Here is a 23,036-nt window from a genome sequence, read left to right as displayed (position 1 = left end):
TCAAAATTGTCAATTGACTAATAATGTTAGCTGACAGTACTTAAATAGTAACCTCTCGGCATTTTTGTCTATACTTATATAGCTTGAACCATACCAGCTTGAAACTATATTCATCTACCTGCAATTAAATAAAAAATCGGGCTGGAGTGATAGTACAGCAGGTAGAGTGTTTGTCTTGAATGCGGCCCACCCGGGTTCTATTCCCAGCATCCCACGTGGTCCCCCGAGCACCGCCAGGAGTAATTCCTGCGGGCAGAGCCAGGAGTAACCCCTGTGTGTTGCCGGGTATGACGCAAAAAGCAAAAAAAAAAAAATGATTAAATCAAAAATCTCCTTAGACATTCTTTTTTTTTTTTATGTAGGAGTACTGCTATTTATTCAGCCACTGATTAGGCTGATTGAATTGAGCATGAACACCACCTTACTTTTTTTTTTCATTTTTCATAATTTTATTTATTGAATCACCGTGAGAGCAGTTACAAAGCTTTCGGGTTTAAGTCTTGGTCATACAATGAAACACCTGTATCTTCACCAGTGCCCATTCTCCACCACCAAAAACCCCAGTATACCCCCATTCCACACCCTCCCCCTACCTGTGGGGCAGATGATTTCCACATTACTCTCTCTCTCTACTTTGATTACATTCAATATTTTGACACCAAGGCACGAAACCTATTCCCACCTGGAGTGGCCTGGCGCCAGTAACCTACTGCAGGGACCGGATGTATTTCTGCCAAAAGCCGTTGGGTTTCAAGATTTGTTTCTGAGTCTCTGGGATCATGGCCGTTAAGTTTTTCGATCAGGAACCAGAGAGGCCATGCCTCCAATTATATAGCTGAGCCGGAGGTGGTTTGTGGGTGTGTCTCCCACATACCAAACTTTTGGCCGTTCACTTTCTTGGTAAACTTTGCCCAAGTTTTTGGGGTCTGGTCAAAGGCACAGCAGCAATTTTGGGGTATCTGGAAGTCTGAAGGCACCATCAGGCTGCTGGTGCACTCGCGTCACAGGTACAGATTGACCTGCTGGTGGCACCATACCCCATTCATTAGACATCTAAATGAAAAATTTTTTGGTAATTCTCCTAAACTATACAGTGAAAACGTAGAAGTTTTTTGATTAGTACACTGAAAAAGATATCTATATGCCCCTTCCTTAGAAGCTACCGATTTATATGAATTAAATTTTTCTGGCCTGAATATTTCATCTTTAACATTGAGACATGTGGGGCTGGAGCAATAGCACAGTTGGTAATGCATTTGCCTTGCACACAGCTGATCCGGGTTCGATTCCCAGCATCCCATATGGTTCCCTGAGCACTGCCAGGGGTGACTCCTGACGTCAGAACCAGGAGTAACCCCTGTGCATTGCCATGTGTGACCCAAAAAGAAAAAACAAACATTGAGACATGTAATCCCTAAATGGTGAGTACAGCAGCACAGAGACTATTTTTTAAAAAATCCAACATATCCTTACCCTTAACTTCAAGTGACTTTCTCAATCAATGAGAGTAAAATTATACACCTAGCATGATTGTTGAATTCCAGACTGTCCGTATCATCAATACTTTGATACTTTGACTCCTATAGTCCTGCAGCTTGGCATGCACTTTCCCTTAATAGCACTTACCAGGCACACTGATAAGTAGTGTTCCTTGACAATAGTTTTCTGAGATTTTTGCTCTAGAGTGAAACATGAAACACTTGATAACCATCATGTTTAGAATCAAACTAAACTAAAATAAATATCTGATTGAGATAATACTAAGGCTTCATAATTTCCTGACCTATTATATATCTTAGAGGTCTTGAATCAAAAGAATGGACTTGAGCACTGATTAATGAGAAGTGTTCAATACATCTATGCTCCTTCATTACACTTTGCACTCTTCTCTAAGGTGTTCTTTGCCTTCCCAGCTATCCTATGAACTTCTTTACTTATCACTTCTCTTACTGGGAACTCCGAGGATTGCATAGTACTATTTGAAGCTATAAACAATGGGTACTCTTTAACAACATGGTAGTAATCTCTTGTAGAAGGGCTTAATGGACCCTGAATGAAATACATCAATCTTCACACACTGTCCTCTAAGGAAACTTTTTTGAATCATTTTCAGTGGTTTTTAATAATAAACAATACAAAATGAATTATTTCAATTCTGCTTTGGGGCAGGCGTTAGAGATCAGGCTGGAAGCATCTGAAATTTGATGATAGGAAGGTGTAATGGTGGTGATATTGGTGTTCAAATATTAAATATATCAAATATTGGGAACTATTTTATAAAACTAAAATAATATTTTTTTAAAAAATGGGTTCTGGGGCCTCAGAGATAGTACAGTGGATAAGACGCTCGTCTTGCAAGCTCCTGACATTCCGTATTTTCCCCTGAGAAGTGACACGTGTGATTCCTGAGTTCAGAGCCAGGAGTAACCCCTGAGCACCACTGGTTGTGCACAATAACAAACAAACAAAAGACATTGGGTTCAAATGCAAACGTCCCCACCAACCATTCCCATCATTAACCATGAAAGTTTCAATAAGTTATTAAATATCCCAACATTCAACTTCCTAATAAAGTTGGGATGAAATAATTAAGTTATGGTGTTAATGTAAGATCCAATAACAAAAACTTCAAGCACCTGATAAATATTCTATACAATAATAATCATTTTTTTCCTAATAAATGTTCTTCCATTCTGATAGTCTATATCTAGATGATGTTTCTGCCTAACAATCAACATCAAAAGAGATGGGATTGGTGGGAAGTTTTCTGAACAGTTTTTGGTCTCAAAACAAAAAGCTCTCAAAATATATTTGTTCTTTCTTTTTTTTTAATGAAGGAGTACTGCTATTTATTCAGCCATTGATTAAGCTGATTGAATTGGGCATGAACTCCATATTACTTTTTTTCAGAATGTTAATTTTATTATTTTATTATTATTATTATTATTATTTTTAATCACCGAGAGATACAGTTACAAAACTTTCCTTTTTGAGTTTCAGTCATACAATGATCCATCATCCAAGCCTCCATCAGGGCACATCTTCCACCACCAAGAATTCCAGTATCCCCTCTCCCCCTGCCTCTATGGCAGACAATCTCCCCCATACTCTCTTTTGTATTGTTTGTTATGACTAGCATAAGATATCCTGTGTCCTGCTCCACAGCTCCTGGAACTCCAGAATTCCAGACAATTAGGGTCTGGAGAAATCTCTACAGTGAGCTGCTCAGTTCAGAGCTTTTGTGTGTCTCTAGATCATGGCTGTTAAGAGCTTAAGTAGCAGCCAGGGACAGTTTGTGAGTATGACCTCTAGGGTACCATGAGGGTGGGAGGGTGGGGGTGAAAGCGAACGGCCTATCGCCTATCCTATGAGGCCTGGAGTTTGCAGTAACTGAACCCTCGCACTTGTGCTTCTCATTGGGTTCTGGAAGTTGGCGGCCACTGGGGTATTTAGTGGGCAGGTAGAAGGACAACGCCTGCCCCTCATCTGAGGCACCCCGGTGAAGTCTGCCTGGCTCAAAGTCCAAAGGCACCTCTGCAACGAGTGCTCAGTTCAGAGATTCTAGTGTCTCTGGAGCATGGCCTTTGTTTCCATCTTTTCCAGAGAAATAAACTATTGGCATATGCCCTGCAGGGTGTGCCCACCATTCGCCTGCTGGCCCTTATTGCATTTTTCAATCTCTTTCAAGATTTATGGGTCTCTGAAATAAGGCCAGTAAATAAGCTTTTATAGCTGAGCTGGAGATGGTGGTGTGCGTGGCTCCCCACATACCTAACTTTTGGCTGTTTAATTTCTTGATAAACTTGGTCCCAAGTTGTTGGGGTCTGGCCAAAGGCACAGCAGCAATTTTGGGGTATCAGGAAGTTGTTCTTTCTTTAAACACTGAATGTCCCTACCCAGAGAAGAGTAAGAAAGTAAGACACTGATACCCAAACAAAACTCCTGAAACAATTCATTGAATCAAAGGACAATTTCAGGATTTCATGTTACTTCCAATTTCCATTTCTTCTTCCAAAAGATTCATTCTTCTTTGATAGTATAGCAAGGAGAGCAACCTTAAGAAAAACTCTTCATTAGCTTCTGCACCTCCAAAGAAACAGTGACCAAAATATAAAGACAGTCTACAGAATGGGAAAGGATATTCGCCGAATACACATCTGACAAGGGGTTGATATCCAGGATATACAAAATACTGGTTAAACTCCACAAGAAAAAAACATCCAACCCCATCCAAAAATGGGGCAATGAAATGAACAGAAACTTTCTCAAAGAAGAAATCCGAATGGCAAAAAAGCACATGAGAAAATGCTCTACATCATTAATCATCAGGGAGATGCAGATCAAAACCACAATGAGATACCATCTCACACCTCAGAGACTGGCCCACATTCAAAAGAACAAAAGCAACCGATGCTGGTGCGGATGTGGCGAGAAAGGGACACTCCTTCACTGTTGGTGGGAATGTCCACTGGTTCAGCCCTTCTGGAAAACAGTATGGACGATTCTCAAAAAATTAGAAATTGAGCTCCCATTTGACCCAGCAATACCACTCCTGGGAATATATCCCAGAGAGGCCAAAATGTATAGTCGAAGTGACATCTGCACTTGTTTGTTCATTGCAGCACTCTTTACAATAGCCAGAAACTGGAAGAAACCTGAATGCCCAAGAACAGATGACTGGTTAAAGAAACTTTGGTACATCTACACAATGGAGTACTATGTAGCTCTTAGAAAAGATGAAGTCATGAAATTTACATACAAGTGGTACAACATGGAAAGTATCATGCTAAGCGAAATGAGTCAGAAAGAGAGGGATAGACATAGAAAGATTGCATTCATCTGGAGGACATAAAGTAACAAAATAGGAGATTAATACCCAATAATAGCCACGATCAGTACCAGGAGGATTACTCCATGGCTTAGAGGCCAGTCGGGCATTCTAGAGGAAAGGGCAGCTCAGACAGAGAAGGGAACACCAAATAAAGGGTATTTGGAGGACCCTCCCAGGAGGGGAGATGCATGTCGAAAGTGGACTATGGACTGAACATGTTTGCTACTCAATGCCTCTTTTGCAGACCACAACACCCAAAAGGAGAGAGAGAACACAGGGGATTGCCCTGCCACAGAGGCAGGGTGGGATGGGGGAGATGGGGGTGGGGGGATATTATCCATGATGGTGGAAAATGGGCACTGGTGGAGGGATGGGTATCTGATCATTGTATAATCAAACCCAAGCACAAAAAATTGTAAATCTACAACTGTACCTCATGGTGTTTCACTAATAAAAAAAAATTTAAAAAAAAGAAAAACTCTTCAGGAGGTATGGTGCCGCCAACAGGTCAATCTGTACCTGTGAGGCGAGTACATCAGCAGCATCATGGCATCTTCAGGCTTCCAGATACCCCAAAAAGGCTGCTGTGCCTTTGGCCAGACCCCAAAAACTTGGGCAGAGTTTACCAAGAAAGTGAACGGCCAAAAGTTTGGTATGTGGGAGACATACCCACAAACCACCTCCAGCTCAGGTATATAGTTGAAGGCATGGCCTCTCTGGTTCCTGATCGAAAAACTTAACGGCCATGATCCCAGAGACTCAGAAACAAATCTTGAAACCCAACGGCTTTTGGCAGAAATGCATCCGGTCCCTGCAGTAGGTTACTGGCACCAGGTCACCCGAGGTGGGAATAGATTTTGTGCCTTGGCCTGTTCCCCCTGGTGGCCCGGTGGTCATCTCCAGAGGCCACTGGACAGTCAGGTTTGGGCTTGCAATAATAAGATACATGGGGCCTCACAGGATGGGGGTGGAGCCGGCCCTTTCCTCCCCATCCCAACGAGACCCCGAGTCGCCGCCACGAACGGTCTCTCTGGCTCTTCATAAAGCTACTTAACGGCCATGATCCCAGAGACTCAGAAACAAATCTCAAAACCCAGCAACTTTTGGCAGAAATGCATCCAAACTGCATAGTAGGTTACTGTCGCCGGGCCACCCCAGGGGGAAAGAGTGCTGTCCCTCCACCTGCTCCCCCTACGCAGCTCAGTGGCCGCCATCTTCCAGAGGCCATTGGACAGTCAGGTTTGGGCCCGCAGTGACAAGACACTCAGGGTCTCACAGGATGGGGGTGGAGCCAGCCCTTTCCTCCCCATCCCAACGAGACCCCCGAGTTGCCACCCACAAATTGCCTCTGTGGCTCCTGATCAAGCTACTTGACGGCCATGATCCCAGAGACTAAGGAACAAATCTCGGAACCCAGCAGGTTTTAGCAAGAAATCCCTCCGGTTTTAATTGTTAAAATTTTGAAATTTCAAAATTACGCAACCACTGCTGCAGTTGTGTGATATCATGTGTTATTCATAATCAGCAATAGAAAACAAATTGTCTACTGTTGCCTTTTCATCAGATCTGAGTGTTGGGGTAAAATCCCAAATAATAATGATGGGTCTGGTGTCAAAATATTGAATGTAATCAAAGTCGAGAGAGAGTAATTTGGAAATCATCTGCCCCACAGGTAGGGGGAGGGTGTGGAATGGGGTTATACTGGCGTTTTGGGTGGTGGAGAATGGGCACTGGTGAAGGTACGGATGTTTCATTGTATGACCAAGACTTAAATCAGAAAGCTTTGTAACTGCTCTCACGGTGATTCAATACATAAAATTATAAAAAATGGAAAAAAAAAGTAGGTGGTGTTCATGCACAATTCAATCAGCCTAATCAGTGGCTGAATAAATAGCAGTACTCCTACATAAAAAAAAAACTGAAACCCAAGCACACAAATTTGTAAGTCTGCAACTGTACCTCATGATGTCTCACTAATAAAAATTTAAAAAAAAAAAACTCTTCGATAAACCACTCACTTATTCACTGTACTCAGTGTTGAAACCACTATGGAGATGACATGACCATAAAGGCAAAAAAAATGGTTTGATGATTTATAAAATCCCATAAAGAAAAATTTCAAATCTTTCTGCCAAACTGAATTCCCTGAAGAAGCCAGGAAAACAAAACTTGGTACTATAATCAGATTTCAGTTCTGAAATCCACTTAGACATTTCTTAAAAGAACTAGTTTCTGGGCTAGTCTACATTTTCTGCTAAATGACAATAAACTTTTTGTGCGAAGTCCATCTGAATTTTCAGATGCAGTTCACAGGAGATAATGACTTTTTTCTCTTCAATTTCACCTAGTAAGATAAAACATATCTGCCTTAGAGCTCTACTGTAGCAGTAACTGTCAATACCTTGCAACTTGCTCTGTCAATGCCATCAGAATATTGTTTTATAATTTAGAACAGCCATGTAAGTTTCTTCCCTAGTAAGAGCAAATTAGGAACTTACAAAATAATTGACCAAAATATTTAATTCTAGGGTTGATTTGCTATTCAAAAGAATTTTACATAAATTTTCCTTTAACTGTTCAATACACTGCTTTTGTTCGTAAGTTATTTTCTTGCTAGTGGAGGCTTTAGTGGATTAGACAAAGCTCCACCTTCTTCAGGCCTGTCCCAACTAAGAACACTATTAAGGATAGCAAGAAAATTTGATCCTTGGGTTTTTATCTCAGTTATTGAGAGACTGTCATCAAGGACACTGAGATGTGGAACCCATTGTCCCCTTGCTATCTGCCAGAGCAAAAACTCCCTTATCCTTAGGTGGAGATCCACTGTTTCAGTCAGGTCCTCCCTTAAATTATCTTTTTTGCAGATCTCTGATGCATTTTACTTGGCAAATAACTATTGAAATGTTAAATGTTAAATGAGTGTGCTGACAATTCCATAGACAAGCTTATTAAACTGAGACTCTTTTGAGTTTGAAGGTATGAAATGAAAGCACCATACCTTGTCTTTTGTCGATGTCTTTCGTCCCCATTTCAACCAACAGCAAACAATTTACTTACTCTTACCAAAGTACAAATCCAAGAATAAAACCTTAAGTTGTTCTTATAAGACTAAACCATCTCTCTCACTTCTGTCTCCAGCATTTCCATACTGACGGTCTTGTAAAGGAATGGGAAGCTTGCCAACCTATCTCTCCAAAACTGCACTGTCCCTTCCTACTTATGAATAGCCACCTTTCGTGAAGCTGACATTTCTCCAGCAGCCATCATGTACTGGATATTGTTCTGGCTCCATTGTCAGCATGTGTGAAGAATTTTCAAACCCAACACCACTATGAAGCCCAAAATGTATTCGAGTTATATTTATAGATGATGATGTTGATATGCACAACAATAATTTGGCAGACTATATACTAACAATGGATACATTTTTATTTAGGGTATTACAATCAAATATACAAAGAACAGCAACAAAGATAAAGTGCAGTTTAGTCTTTTCTTGTTCTCATCTAAGATTAATACTCAGGATCACTTGTATATGTGGGGTCTGACAGATAAATAGTAAGTTTAAGCTGCTTGCCTTACATGTAACCGTCCCAGGTTTTATACCTTCTCTCAACTTTGAGAGAAGCATTCACCCCCATTCATTTGGATTAGATTTTGTTTCCATTCCGTTAGAAAACAGAAATGTTTTCTAAGAAGAGACAATACATATCCCTAAAGGTCATAAGTTGAATGTTGATTAAACCTAATGTAGCGGAGAGAGATGGAAGGAGGTCTGGAACCCATTTATCATTTCATTCCTTTTACTTCCCAAATAAATGCCTTTGAAGCCTGAGTAACTATGGAGCCCTGAGCAGAGGAACTGTTAGAGCCGTATTGTTCCTCACCACTGTCTTCTAGTAATGGGCCATAACTACTTGTCCCATTAAAATCAGCAGTGCCACTCGCAGGCGAAATCTTTTTGTTTTTTATTGTATTCTTGTCACTAATTTAGGGCTGGAGCGATAGCACAGCAGGTACGGCGTTCGCCTTACAAGCGGCCAACATGGCCGACCCGAGTTCGATTCCTCCGCCCCTCTCGGAGAGCCCGGCAAGCTACCGAGAGTATTCGATATGCCAGACACAGTAACAACAAAGTCTCCATTGGAGACGTTACTGGGCCCGCTCGAGCAAATCGACGATCAACGGGAGGGCCTTTACCTTTACCTTATTGTATTCTTGAAGCCACTCCCTGCAGAACTTGACCTGTACAGCTGGCAATAAATAGAGCAATGGTGTGTGGAGGCCATGAGGACCACTAAGCAAAGAGTACTGCTTGGACTCTCCCACATGCAGTAATCTCCCACTAAAGAAGTACTCTCCCACTAATCAGGACTCTCCCACCAAGCAGTACTCTCCCAATATGCAGTACTCTCCCATTAAGCAGTACTCTTTCACGATGCAGTACTTCTTTACACAGTACACTCCCACTTTGCAGTACTCTCCCACTAAGCAGTACCGAGACATTGGGGACACAATGGTCCAGACATCAATCTCAGGGCCTCACATGTGCAAGGGATATACAATACAAGCCTTTGTCAGCAGATTGAACTTTGTCCTGCTTCTCTCTTTCCCTTATTCCAGGTCCACCATTGTGCCAGAAACTAAATGTTTTATTAAACCAAGTGCTGGAATGAAAATGGCAGTAATAGGAGTAAAGCCCTTATCCAAATCGACTCATTAAGTGAACAAGAAGAAAACCTTTTATGTTTAAATCACTGTCTTTGAAGGTACATTGTTATGTGGTACAACTTTGTCCAGCCTGAATTGATACAGGGTCTCAGAGTAACATTCTAAATCGACTCCAGTTGTTTCCAAATGGCCTTCCAGAATTCCCAACAACACCCAACATCATTTATCATCTCAACTAGTATGTATGTTTGTGTATACATACATACAAGTAAATATATCTATTATTGTATCACTGTCATCCCTTTGTTCATTGATTTACTTGAGCGGACGCCAGTAACATCTCTATTCGTCCCAGCCCTGAGATTTTAGCAACCTCTCCTTACTCGTCTTTCCCAATGTATTGGAGGCTCTTTCAGGGTCAGGGAAATGAGACCTGTTATTGTTACTGTTTTTGGCAAATTGAATACGCCACGGGGAGCTTTCTAGGCTCTGCCACACACACACACACACACACACACACACACACACACGTGTGTGTGTGTGTGTCTGCTCAGTAAAGTGTCTTTCTTTTTTAACCTTTCTGGGAAAACTGATGGCCATTCTTGGCCATGCTCGGGGATTGACTGAGTGGTCCTCAGAGGACCATATGCAGTGCCAGAGATTGAACTGGATTTAGCCATGTGCAAGACAACAGCTTACCCCTGTCCTATCTCTCTTTCATCAAGAATTCTCTTTTGTGGGGTAGGTGGGTTGTCACATTCAGCAGTGTTCAGGGGTTTCTCCCTGCTCTACGATCAGGAATCCCTCCTGGGAGTGCTCAGAGGACTCTGTGTGATGTCAGGGATTGAACCAGGGTCAGCCACGAGTAAGGCAAATACCTTGCCAGTACTGTACTATCTTCCCAGCCACTCTAGTAGTCTTTTGTGTGTCCTCTTCCTCTGCGTCAGACTTCTGTCTCCTGACGGCGCCTTTCTGTTTGAGGAATGCTGTTCTCCTGACACCACTACAGCTTCTCTCATCCTCTACTACTCGCTCCACACCCTGCCTGTCAGCTGTTTGCTAAGTTTTTGAGACTCATGTAGGAAAATGCCTCTCTTTTATGTATTTAACATCAACCAAGAACATAAAAGCTGTGATAACTATGTCTTTCAGAAATTTTAGCTGAACCATCTCTTTTGGATTTTTTTTCAACTTTACTGAGAAATCAACTGCATAGGTTATTATATAATTTTAAAGCATGATGATCTGTGTTGTTGTAAAATGACTAGTACAATATGTTCAGCTAATATTCATTTTCTACAGAAAATGAGGAGGAAAAAAGAAAAAGGTGAAAAAACTTCTTGTGATAAGAACTCAGACTATACTCTGAAATATATGTAACTATATACACATTTCATATATATTTCGTTCCAATTTTAGTATATGTGCTGCCGAAGCGAGCACAGCGGTAGGGCGTTCAAGCGGCCAACATGGCCGACCCGAGTTCGATTCAGTCCCTCGTGGGGACCCTGCTTTTTGGGTGCTAGGAACTAAGGGCAACTGAGTCGAGAATGCAGAAGTCCAAGAGTAAATATTATTTGGAGTCAATCAACACCCAAGTTACAAAAGCATAATATTAACTGTCTTTCTGTGTCTGTACAGAGAGGACATTGCTTTAAGATATAAGTTACAATACAAGTTCAGTGTTCTTAGAAAGATCTGATCTTACAAGCTAACAGAATCTGATTAGGGGAAAAGGGTGATTAATTGGTTGGGTAGGAGAGCACAGAGAAGAGTTTAAAGATAAACACAGGAATAGGAGTGACTTGAAAGCACTGTGATGGGTGTAACCCAATAAACCTAAGCTCCCTGTGGCAAGGGAGAAAGGACAAACCAATGTTATCCTACACTTGTTGTTTTTAAAACAGTTTGAAAGATGGAGGATTACTAAGTTCATGTGTTTTGATTTTTCCTTTGTTCATTTTGTGGCATCAGGGATCAAATCTCAGGATTCACCCATGCACATTACTACTAAGCTTTTCTCAACATCTACCAATGAACACTTAGTCTATTTTCATGACTTGACTGCTATAAATAATTCTGCTATGTTTATAGCGGTGCATATATCATTTTAAATTAGTGTTTTCATTTCCTTTGGATATATTCTGAGACACATGATTACTGGATCATATGATAGTTCTTTTTTTAATTTTTTCATAGTGGGTTCTCCATACTGTTTTTTCATGGTGATTAAAACAAATTGCACCAGTACCTAAGTGTTCCCTTTTCTCCACATCTATGTTAGAATCTTTTTTTAGTTTTAAATTTATAAAGTAGTTCATGATATTTGATTTTTTTAATTTTTTATTTTATAAAGTAGTTCACAATATTTGATTGCATTTAATATTCAAACATCAATCCCACCACCATTACACCTTACCACAACCATATTTCGGATGTTACCATCCCAAATCCCAATTCCTGCCCCAAAGTGGAACCGAATTAATATATTTTGTATTGTCTGTTATGAAAAAACGCTGAAAACGCTACAAAACAGTATCCTTATAGGAAAGAGTGTGAAGATTTTTGCATTTCACCCAGGGGGCATTAAGCCCTTCTATAAGAGATCACTAACATGTTGTTAAAGGTTGAGCCTTGTGTGCTTTTATATGTATATCTGTAAAAAAAAATATTTCCCTCTATAATTGGTTGTCTCCTACTTTGAACCCCATCAAATGTGGTGTGGTACTTACTCTTGGAGTATGGGTAAGGTGTGTTGTATGAAGTGTCACGTGGTCCAAGAATAGGTTCATTTATAGGTGAGGCTCAGCCTGAGCATGTGGAGAGTGGTTGTGAGCATGGCAGCAATTCACTTCTGGAAGTTTTCGTCTGCTAGAGCTGGGTCCCTAGGGGCAGAAAGGCGGGTCACCTACCCTGCTCCAGGGCATTCCAAGTGAAATAGCCTGGCATGGTGTCCGGCGGCATGGTTATGACGAGTGTCATGTTATGCTCCCTTCCAGGAGAGGATATGCCATCTGGATGGTTCAGAATCTCTTTTTTTATTTGAACCCTTCCCTACTTCTTGGGTTAAACCAAGGAGCAAAGCCAATACACAGGCAGAAGATGCTACTCAAAATTGCTCCCTGATCACAAGCTATACGTTCATCTCTTCCGGGGTGACTGCTCCTAGAGATTTCTTCAGTCCTTTCTAGAACAGTATCTTAGCCTGCTATACTAGAAGAGAACTGACAGTGATGAAGAAAACTTAGGTGCAAGATTCTTACAAATGCTCAAATACATTCATGTTCTGAATTTGCTCTGCCCTGAAGTCAATTGTGGTACTTCCCAAGACTTTGTTTACCATTTGTGCTCCCAACCAATAAAAGCACTGTAGCAATACTGAGGAGATGCAGAATTCCTTTAAGGAACAAATTTGGACTAATAACACCTAAACAACTATGCTGAATTTCCCTTAAGCTGCTGGAAACTTGTCAAGGATATTTCCATCAATCTTCATGCAACACTTTCAGATTTTCTCTCACTCTGGCGTTTTCCTCAATTGGTGTTTATAATTTCAATTATGTCTTGACATCTTCTTGCCATCGTATCTTAGATTAATACACTCTGCTACACTACAAGAAATCTAGCAACTAAAGTAGAATATCAGTTAAGGGATGCACTACAATGCTGGAAATTTTTAATTCCAACAAATGAAAAAAATGAATCATTATTTTTCTGAAGAAACAGAAGTTTTAAATTAGGTTCACTGCAAATAAAAGAGAACCTTAATAACATAATAAATTCATATTAAGACAATAGACCTTTCTCCTTTCTGAAACCGAAAAAAAATTGAAAATTGCAATTTTTGCACTGTTTTGGGGAATTAGTACTTTTATACTTTGTTGTCCGAAGTTTAACTAAAACAACCATCAGCACTTTTAAAAGATAGATTATTTATGGAGGAGGGCATGGCTGGGTCACATCCAAAGATGCTCAGGGATAACTCCTGGAGGTCCTCAGGGGACCATATACTTGTCAGGGATTGAAGCAGGGTCAGGCACATGTAAGTAAAATGACTTAACACTCTGTATTATCTCTGTTTTCTAGAAAATTATCTTAAAATAAAGATAAAAAATTTAAAATTTCATCATAAAATTGGACAGTTTATAATATGTCCATCTATAGGTTTTGCTGTACTTTCTGTTCATATATCTGACCATTTTTCACTGTTCCCTTCATAATTGTAACATTCTATAAAATTCCCAAATTCCCTTATCAAATTAGTTTTCAATTTTTTCTTTAAGACAGTTACTTCATTTGACCACAGAGCTCTGGATAATGCAGGAATCAGACCAGAGACAATGACGAAATAGAAAGGTTCACCTTGACACAACTACAAGGCAACTCAGCCAATAGGGACCAAGTGGTGTAATAGGAATCTAGACAGGAAACATTCAGGGAAATTTTTGAAACTTTTAGATGCTTATAACAATTTTTCTATTTGCTTTTAGTCTTTCCCCCAGTGGTACTTGTGTTTACCAACAGGTTAAGAGGCCATCCGTGCACTGACAGGCTTTACCTGGGCCCCAAATGTCAGGTATGTACTCCAGTGTTTTGAGGTCTCTCCTAGCCCCATACTAATTTTTTAATTTATTACAATTTTGGTAATGTGGCTACAATTGTGTTCATGTTTACACTCTTATTGTAAATGCTTACTGCAGCACCGAAGTGACACAACCCTCCACCATTATCCTTGTGTCACGTCTAATCACCACTTTCTTCTCTCCTAAGATTATTCACGCAGTGTTAACTCAGGTCTAAAATCAAAGCCTAAGGATTGTGATTATCATCAATAGTCTCCTCTCCCCAGCTTTGTCCCTTTATATACTATAAATGAGTGAGATCATTCAGTGGTTATTCTTCTCCCTTTAACTTACTTAACATGACCCCTCTAGTTCCATTCATGTTGTAGTTAAAGACAAGGTTTCATTTTATAAAGCTAAATAGTATGTCGTTGTGTATGTATACAACTTCTCTATCAATTCATTGGATATTTTGGCTCTATCCATTTATTAAGGCCCTCCCATTGATCATCGATTTGCTCAAGCGGGCCCAGCAACATCTCCATTGGAGACTTTGTTGTTACTGTGTTTGGCATATCGAATATGTCTCGGGGAGCTTGCCAGGCTCTGCCGTGCGGGCGAGATACTCTCGGTAGCTTGCCGGGCTCTCCGAGAGGGGCGGAGGAATAGAACTCGGGTCGGCCATGTTGGCTGCGTGCAAGGCAAACGCCCTACCGCTGTGCTATCACTCTAGCCCTTTTGGCTATTGGACATTTGGACTGTTCACATATCGTGGCTATTATACTTGGCACTACAATAAACGTAGTTGTGAATATTTTTTCTCGAGTTAAGTTTTTGTGTTCTAGGGAGAGAAGCCAGAAGTGAAATAATTAGATTGATCAGACTAAAGCTCTGCTGGTTGAAGGTAAGGCTAAAGGTACACTTCCCAAGTGAGTGGCCATTGCAAGATGTTCTCCCTTCCCCCATAAAAGTCTTCCAGAAACCTCACTAGCAGTAGGGGAGATGCTGACAGGGAAGTGGAAAAGACGTTCTTCCAGACTCCAAGAGGCACTATGGTCAGGCAGTGCAGATCCCCATAGCAGTTAATGGGTGAATACTGCAATCTTGAATCTATCAATAACTGTCCCTTTATAATCTATCTGAAAAGGAGCTCAGAGTAGAAATGATTTGTGTATTCAAAAAAATGAATATGAAGCCAGCAGCGCTCTCTCGGCCTGCATTTGATGGTCTCTGGCCATTTCCCACTCCATCCCCCCCCCCCCATCCCCGGATGACCTATAGCAATAGGTGGATGAAGTAAGAATCGAGGACCAGCTGGTTGGTATCAGTTTATTCCATTCTCATCTCCATTGTCTTCTAATTTTCTTTCCCCAGATTCTCCTTCGGAACCAATTTTGTAATTATCTGGCTCTTTGCAGAAATCCAAATTATTATATGACTCTCATAACCAGCTATAGAAAACAAAGTATTTCACAGTGCCTTTTCAGAAATTCTGATTGTTGGGGAGGAAATTCTGAATAATAATGGTGCATCTTTTGGCAAAATAATAAATATAATCAATATAGAAAAAAGTTAAGTGGAAATCATCTGCCTCACAGGCACTGGGAGGGGTGGGAGGAAGGATATATTTGGTTTCTTGGTGGTGAAAAATGAGTACTGGTGAAGGGAAAGGTGTTTGGTCACTGTATGACTGAGACTTAACCCTGAAAGCTTTGTAACTTTTCCCACAGTGATTCAATAAATAAATATAAAAAGAAAAATAAATAAATAAATAAAATCATGGGGAAAAAAGTAAGGTGGAGTTCATGCTCAATTCAATCAGCTAATCAATGGCTGAATAAACAGCAGTACTCCTACATTAAAAAAAAAAAGAAAGAAAGAAAGAAAAAGAAATGCTCTGCAGAGGCTGGAGCGATAGAACAGAGGGTGGGGAATTAGTCTTCCACGTGGCCAACCTGGGTTAGATTCCCAACATCCCATATGTTCTCCCCCCGGACACTGCCAGGAGTAATTCCTGAGTGCAAAGCCAGGAGTAACCCCTGTGCATTGCTGGTGTGACCCAAAAAGAAAAAGAAAACCTCTGTATCACAAATCATCAGGAATATGCAAACGAAAACAACAATGAGATATCACCTTACACCACAGAGACTGACATTTCCAAAAGATCAAGAACAACCAGTGTTGTTAAGAATGCAGGGTCGACAATGAATGATAGACAGGTCCAGCCTTTCTGAAAAAAAGCATGAGCATTGCTAATTAATCTAGGAACTGAGCTTCCATTTTACTCAGCAATCCCACTTCTGAGAATATACCCCAAGAGCCAAAAACAAAACAGAAAAAAGGCATCTGCAACCCTATGTTCCCTGGAGCATTGTTCCAGAATAGCCAAAATCTGGAAACAACTCAACTGCCCAAGAATAAATGATTGGAAAGAGAAACCATGGTACATATATACAGTGGGATTTTACTGAGCCATAAGAAAAGATAAAGTAATACAATTTGCTGCTTTATTACAGGACCTGGAAAATATCATGCTGAGAAGTCAGAGGGGAGAGAGACAAACAGAGAATGATCTCTTTCTCTCTCTCTCTCTCTCTGTCTCTTTCTCTCTTTCTGTCTCTGTCTCTCTGTCTCTGTCTCTCTCTCTTTTTTACTGTTCACAGAACAGTAAACCACAGTGCAAAAAATTACATATTTTTGAAGTGTCCCTTGTTGAGACAGACTTGTTACAGGTTTGAGACAGAGGGTCAAAAGTTGTGGAGGGAAATGGGTGCTGGAGAAGGGACTAATGTTGAAACAATGTTATGAATAACTTTGTAATTCACAGTGACTAATAAAGGACAAAAATTAAAGATTAAAAGGTTGACTTTGCTTTTTATTTGGGTTAATGTTTGGGTGGTGGGGGGTGCACATCCTGTGGTCTTTGGGGCTTTCTTCTGTGTCCTTTTGGCTCTGTGTTCAGGAATCATTCCTGGAAACAAAACAGGATCCCAGGGATTGAACCCAGGTGAGCTGTGTGCAAGGCATGTGTCCTACCTGCTGTACTCTGCCCCTCTATTTCTACTTTTTCTTTAAGGAGTGGTTGACCTCCCTTGCGCTGCGCCTTCTCCCCCTCCCTGCTCCCCCCCACCCCACCCCCGGCCTGTCCCAATCCCCGAACACACATATACAAACTGGCAATTCTGGCAATTCTTGGCCAACAAGGCTGATGGTTAAAAGCAAAGGTCCAACAGTGCTTTGCTTTTTGAGCTCTTCCTGTGGATTCAAGGATTACCCAGGCCACCCCAACAGGACTCAGGTTCTCTGTAACTCTTTGTCTTCCCTGAGCCTCTTTACAGCCCCTATTCTTGCTTTTCTGAGAAGTTTTCACTCTGTTTTCCATAAAGGCTCTACCTGATGGTAATCCCACCACCACAAATGAGGCTCCTTTTTAACCACTTCCCTGCCAGCAAGGTTGTTCCCATCTTTTCTGGCTGCTGTGATCCTGTTCGTGTCATCTTGATTTGCATCTTCCCAAGTAGTGGCGATGAACACTTTCCTTTGCCTCTTGGAGATCTGTGTATTCTTGAATATGTTAGGAAACCTATTTTGGAGGGGTTGGGTGCCACACCCAGCAGTGTTTATGGTTTATTCCTAGCTCTGTACTTAAAGATCACTCCTGGCAGGATTTGGTGGACCAAGCATGGTGCTAGGGATTTTGGAAAGCCAGTTTCTGCCATGCAAGACAAGTGCTATCACTCAGCCCATAAAATCTGCTTTATTATTTTTTTATTGAGATACACAGTTACAAGATCGTTCATGATTAGGTTTCAGTCATACAATGTTCTAATACCTATCCCTTCACCAGTGTACATTTTCCACCACCTATGTCCTCAGTTTCCCTCCTACCTCCTCCTAAGGTGCTCCTCCACCCCATCCCAACCTGCCTCAATCACAGGTACTTTTCTTACCCTCACTCTCACTCTTTTTTTTGAGGCATTATGTTTTGGAATGCAGGTACTGAGAAGTTTTTTACCTACTTCCAGCACCCAGTTCTTGTACAAAGTGATCATTTCCAAATATCATTGTCTTACTGGACTCTTCTCTAGTCTAACTAAAATCTGCATTAAAATCTACTAGAATTAATGTTTTATATCATTTATAATATGGGCTGGAGTGATAGCACAGAGGTAGAGCGTTTGCCTTGCACGCAGCCAGCCAGGCCGAGCCAGGTTCGATTCCTCCCCACCTCTCGGAGAGCCCTCGATTCCTCCCCCCCTCTCGGAGAGCCCGGCAAGCTACTGAGAGTATCTCGCTCGCATGGCAGAGCCTGGCAAGCTACCCGTGACATATTCAATATGCCAAACACAGTAACAACAAGTCTAAAAAAAATGGAGACGTTACTGGGCCCGCTCGAGCAAATAGATGAACAACGGGAGGACAGTGACTTTGACTCTGGCATATCATTAATATGTCATATCAATATGCTAAACATTTAAATATGCTAACAAAAGAGTCAAAAGTTGAAATTTGAAAAGATATCTATAGTAACATCAAACAATATGAAGTAGTGACAAATCTGACAAAAGCTGTGAATGGCATACTAAAACTCACCATTTTACTAGAAAGTGAAAATTTTTTTTAATCTAAATAAATGGAGAGTTACAGTATGTTCATGGATCAGGAAACTAAATATCATTAAGATGTCAAAAGTCCCAAACTACATCTACTGTTCTATGCAATTCCAATCTCAGCAGACATTTTTTATAGAAACTGATAAACTGATTCTGACATTCATATGGAAATGCATAGGATCATCTGGAGTAACCAAATTAACTTTGAAAGAGAAAGACTGAATAACTTTGGATTTGGAAGACTAAAACTAACTGATTTAAGAACTTATTGTACAGCTACAGCAACTAAGACAATGACGATATACTTGCATTAAGATGAACATAGGTCAATGAAATATTAGAGTCAAGGAACAGATTCAGAAATATGAACACTGGTTTGATTTTTCAAAAATAAGCAGAGAAAAATGAGGTAGGTGAAATGGCCTTTCAGCAAATAGTGCTGGGACCAATTACTGAATAATATATGCAAAGAAAAGAAACAAAAAAAGAAATATGTTTAATTCTTGAACCCAGCTGTAGAAAGCAAATCACTTCACAATGCTTTTTCAGCATGTCTGATTTGGGGCGGGGGGTAAACTCTAAATAATAGTGGTGAATCTTTTAATGAAACAATGAATCTAATCAAAGCAGATAGAGTGTTAACTAGAATTCATCTGCCTCACAGGGACTGGGAGGGGTGGGGGTGGGGTTTTATTGGGGTTCTTCATGGTAAAAAATAAGTATTGGTAAAGGGAAATGTGTTTGATATTTGCATGACTGAGACCTAAACCTGAAAGCTTTGTAACCTTTCCCACGGTGATTCAATAAATAAATAAATTTAAAAAAAGAAATATGGCTAGATATTTTATGTAATACTTAAAAATAAAATCAAAATAGATTATAAATGTAAATGCATAATTGAAAAACAATAAAATTTATACACAAAAGTTAGATTAATCTAAGTTTTTAATTAGTTTTGATACCAAAAGTGCAGTCCTTAAAAAACAAATAGTTAGGGGCTGGAGAGATAGCACACAGGGTAGGGCATTTGCCTTGCATACAGCTGGCCCAGGTTCCATTACCAGCATCCCGTATGGTCCCTCGAGCACCGCCAGGAGTAATTCCTGAGTGCATGAGCCAAGACTAACCCCTGTGCAATGCCGGGTGTGACCCAAAAAGAAAAAGAAATAGTTAAATTTGACTTCATCAAAATTTTAAATGTATGTCCTAGAAAGCAAATGAATTAAAAGTCAAGTACAAACTGAGAGAACACATTTAAAAATAGTGTATCTTATAAAGAACTTTTTGTTTTATCCCCAAACTATGCTAACAGATAATAACACCTAAGAGTGATTGAGCATTTTTACTGGCCTAAGGGCAGACAATGGGCCAAACCTTTTATGTTCACCATGACATTTTATCCTGAAAGAAATTTTTTCCTTGGGGCTGGAGCGGTAGCACAGTGGGTAGGGCGTTTGCCTTGCACATGGCCAACCCGAGTTCAATTCCCAGCATCCCATATGGTCCCCAAAGTATCCCAGAAAATGATTCCTGAGTTCAGAGCCAGGAGTGACCCTTGAGCATTGCCAGGTGTGATCCAAAATGCAAAAAAAAAGAAAAGAAAAGAAATTCTTACCTTTACAAAAGGGAAAAGAAGTTTTAGAAAAGTTTGCGTTGAGTAATGTCTCACAACAACAAAGACCATGCTAAGTTTTCTGTTTTTTTTATTAGGGCAACAATAGTGGTTAGAGCTTACTCCTAATTCTGTGCTCAGGATTCACTTCTGTTGAGGCACATTGGGGTGCTGGGAATCAAACTCCGGATCAAACATGTGCAAAGCATTCAGTATCCGCTGCACTAGTTCTCTGGCCTTAAAATGGTCTTTTAGTGACAGAAATACACAAAGCACACAAGTTTCACAAAATAAAAGGGTGTTTCACATTCATAAAGATTGTGGGTATTTTTGTTCATAGGTTTCTGCTTGGTTGTAAATATCCAGGCAACATCAGAAACATTTCCTCAAAAAATAGAGCAGAGAAGAACTTGAGATTTGTACACCAGTGATTACATACTTTACCTGGAAATATCACCCATGTCACTTTTGCTCATACTATATTGACAAGAATTAATCATATTCCCAGGAGGAAATTATGAAATCTGTGCCTTAAGAGAAAAGTGTGTCTGAGGAGGCATTGATAAGTCCTATGGCACAGCGGTAGAGTGTTTGCCTTGCACGCAGCCAGCCCAGCCGAGCCGGGTTCAATTCCTCCGCCCCTCTCGGTGAGGCCGGCAAGCTACCAAGAGTATTCAATATGCCAAACACAGTAACAAGAAGTCTCAAAATGGAGACGTTACTGGGCCCGCTCAAGCAAATCGATGAACAACGGGAGGAGAGTGTTTGACAGTGTTTGGTACTTTGGTACTTTTGGTACTTATGGTACTTAAACTTAGTATAGTAAGTAGGTAGTGTTAGTGTTAGTGTTAGTACATGACTACTTTCTTTCTTTTTTTCTAAACTACTTTCTTTCCAGATGAAAATATCTTCCTTAATGTGAGAAATGAACTTTCTTACTTTTGTTCTTGTTAGTGTATTAGAATACTACACAATGTCTGAGATTTAAGTTTGTTGAAGAAATTGGAAAAATTTAAGTCATGATAAGTTTGGAAGGCAAAAAGAAAATAGTGACTATATACATAATGCATTTTTAATGTATTTTGACTCTTACAACTGTATATCAGCTTTCCTCAGCATTACCTAAAGGCATCCAGAGAAAAACACTGGATTATAAATTTGGACCAGAGAGATTGGTATACCCATTGAACCACTGAATTAGGTCTTCTTGCTGTACAAATTGACCCAGAGTCAGAGACTTGTGCTTTTCAAGGTCAAGTGATTGCACCATCTGCTCAATTGCACTGTATCACTGTCCTCCCGTTGTTCATCAATTTGCTCGAGCGGGCACCAGTTACATCTCCATTGTGAAACTTCTTGCTACTGTTTTTGGCTTATCGAATACACCACAGGGAGCTTACCAGGCTCTGCCGTGCAAGGGGGATACTCTCAGTAGCTTGCCGGACTGTCCTAGAGGGACGGACGAATCGAACCAGGGTCAGCTGTGTGCAAGGTAAACGCACTACCCACTATGCTATTGCTAGCAAAATAATTAGGTTTCTACTCTACAGAATCTTGACTACAATAAGCCAATATGCATTAATAATTTTGTAGTAGGAACATTATGTGGCATATTTGTCATACTTCTATTTGATCTTAAAAATATCCTCATACCTTGAGAAGCACTACTGCAGGGCACAACATAGTTTAGAAATTTTCTCTTTAGAGATTAAAATGAAACATTAATTCTGTGGGCTACTGAGCTAATACAACTGGTAAGTGCTTGTGTTGGATACAGCCCCCCTGGGTTCAATCCTGTACCCCAAATGGTCCTACAAGCTCTTCCAGAAGGGATCTTTGAGCTCAGAGCCAAGAATAAGCCATGAGCACCAATACATGTGTCCAAAAGTGTGTGTGTATGTGTGTGTGTATGTGTGTGAGAGAGAGAGAGAGGTTAATTCAAGATCATTTTTCCATGCTCCAAATAGCAGCATTCATATTATCATAGGCTAAAATTCCTTTTTGGTTCCATAAAGATAAATTTCCCCTCCTGCAGTCGCTCATTTCCCAAATGCTTTATATAGGCTGGATTATGTCTCCTCTATCTAGAATCGTTGACTTGTTCCACTCCACATTATGAAATACTCATTGCTAAGGGTTTGCTGCTGTGACTGAGCTATGCCCAGAGAAACAATGGTTCTCATCACAATGATGTACTTAAACACGTTCCTAGATCAGAGTTCTAATTATTAAAGCAGTGTGCTGACCGAAAAGATAGTTCTGTAAACTAGAGGATGTGCTTTATATGCAGATCTGTGTTTGATCCTTGGCACCACATGGTCCATTAACACTGCCAGAGTGATTCCTGAGCATCAAGTCGAGAGTGTCCAGCACTGCATTCTCAGACTTTGCATTGAACCACCAGTCAACTTCTCAGAGTATCCCCGGGAGGAGCCTTAGATATTTTAGCACACATAGGTTCCCCTCTCCCTCAAAATTTTTAAATAGACCCATGATTTAAATACAATGCTCACTGTAGCACTAATCACAAGAGCCAAGGATCTTGAAACTACTCAAGTGGATAAAAAAAAGTTTTTTATTTTATTTTATTTTTTAAAAGTTGCCACAGAGGCAGGGTGAGATGGGGGGGATGGAGGGTGGGAGGGATACTGGGACCCGTGGTGGTGGAAAATGGGCACTGGTGGAGGATGGGTATTTGATCATTGTATAATTGAAACCCAAGCACAAAAATTTGTAAGTCTACAACT

The sequence above is a fragment of the Sorex fumeus genome, unplaced genomic scaffold, assembly GCF_029834395.1.
Source record: "Sorex fumeus unplaced genomic scaffold, SorFum_2.1 ptg000020l, whole genome shotgun sequence".
Classification (NCBI taxonomy): domain Eukaryota; kingdom Metazoa; phylum Chordata; class Mammalia; order Eulipotyphla; family Soricidae; genus Sorex; species Sorex fumeus.
This window is presented reverse-complemented; position numbering follows the sequence as displayed.